Source organism: Grammomys surdaster, unplaced genomic scaffold (assembly GCF_004785775.1).
Source record: "Grammomys surdaster isolate TR1022 unplaced genomic scaffold, NIH_TR_1.0 125863, whole genome shotgun sequence".
In the NCBI taxonomy this organism is placed as follows: domain Eukaryota; kingdom Metazoa; phylum Chordata; class Mammalia; order Rodentia; family Muridae; genus Grammomys; species Grammomys surdaster.
In genome coordinates, this window is record NW_021620689.1 from 576549 (window position 1) to 578238 (window position 1690).

The window sequence follows — 1690 nt, forward strand, 5'->3', positions numbered from 1 at the left end:
CCTGCGTGTCCTTGGATCTGGGGGAGGGGGAGAGGTGGGTAGGAACAGGTAAGTGACCTGAGTTCTGACACCTTCCGGAGCCTAGGCCTTGGGGCTGTCTACTCCTGATTGGTGTAGCAGTCCTGGCCTCCCTGCCCTGTGGTTGTCTAGTTTAGTTATGAATTCCTCTGTTTATTCCTCCAACAGATACTAATTGCTGCACGTAACCTAGAAGTCCAGCAGTAGGAAAAGACACAGCCTCTGAGCTTGTGGAGTTTCTACTCCACAAGTGAGCATCACAGACGCTGGGCTTTCCACTCAGTATCCCTCTGTCACTCCTTCCCGATCTCTCCAGGTAGCCAGGCTCTTTCCCAGCACCAACTCACTTCAGCAAAGGTGGCTCCTAGCCCAGCTCTGGGCAGCATGACTGTGGTGATCCAAAAATGATGGCCCTGTGGGTAACCGATTGGCTTGCATGTGTGCATGTGACAATTCTAGCCGGCAGGCGTGAAGAGAAGTCTCCTGGAGACTTGTAAAGGGACCCTGTGTGGCAGATAGTTTTGAGGTGACCTCCCAACATCCCCTGTATTCACACACTTGCAGTCTCCTCCCAAGCTGTGACTGGGTTAGCCTGCGTAGCCAATAGAACACAGCAGCAAGAATGGTGTTCACTCAGCCAAGGCCTCTGTCGAGGTTGCCTTCCTGCTCTTGGGTCACTCAGGCTGAGTAAAATCGGAGTCCTCATAAGAGACCTGTATACCCAGAAACTGAAGCCCCTGGCAGCAGTTATGAGACTAGACTTGGAAACAGATGCTTCAGCCCCAGTCCAGCCTTCAGATGGCCTTAGGCCTGGCCCACAGTGTGACCATCTTCTCATGGAACACCCACAGCTAGAAACAGCTAGTTCAGCCACCTTCAAAAAGGGAGACAACACTTTAAATTGCTGTTCTGTGGTCACGCGCCACGCTACAATGGCACCAAGAGGAGAGAAGCCCTGCTTCTGTGATGTAAAATCTCACTGCGACGCTGAAAATCAGTGCACACCCCACTAGCCAGCCTGAAAACTAAGCCCATAGCAAAGATGACAGTGTTGAGAGCCTAAGTCCGTGAATGCTAGAAGGCTTTCTTCTTTCTGTTTGTTTATTTTCAGTACTGGGGATTGCATCTGGGGTGTCTTTCGTGCATGTCAGGCAAGTCTTCTAACACTGCGCTGCAGCCCCAGAAATCTTAAGTCCTTGAACACCAACCATTGAATTAACCAACCATAAAACAAGCCTATCTCTGGCTGGCGACATGGCTCATTGGGTGAAGGTACTTGCCATACGAGCTGACACAGGAGAGAACTGACTCTGCGGAGTTGTCCTCTGACCTCCATGTGCCACACGCACATCATGCACACAATAATAAATTCAAACCCAAAACATTTTAAAGCAAACCTGTCTCCAAACGATTTCCCTTACTGTTTAAGACAGTGCAAAGTGGCCGGGCGGTGATGGCGCATGCCTTTAATCCCAGCACTTGGGAGGCAGAGGCAGGCGGATTTCTGAGTTCGAAGCTAGCCTGGTCTACAGAGTGAGCTCCAGGACAACCAAGGCTATACAGAGAAACCCTGTCTCGAAAAAACAAAAACAAAAAAAACAAAAAAAAAAAGACAATGCAAAGTGAATTTTCTGTGTGGTTCAAAGCTTCTAACTCATCTGGGGACACATAA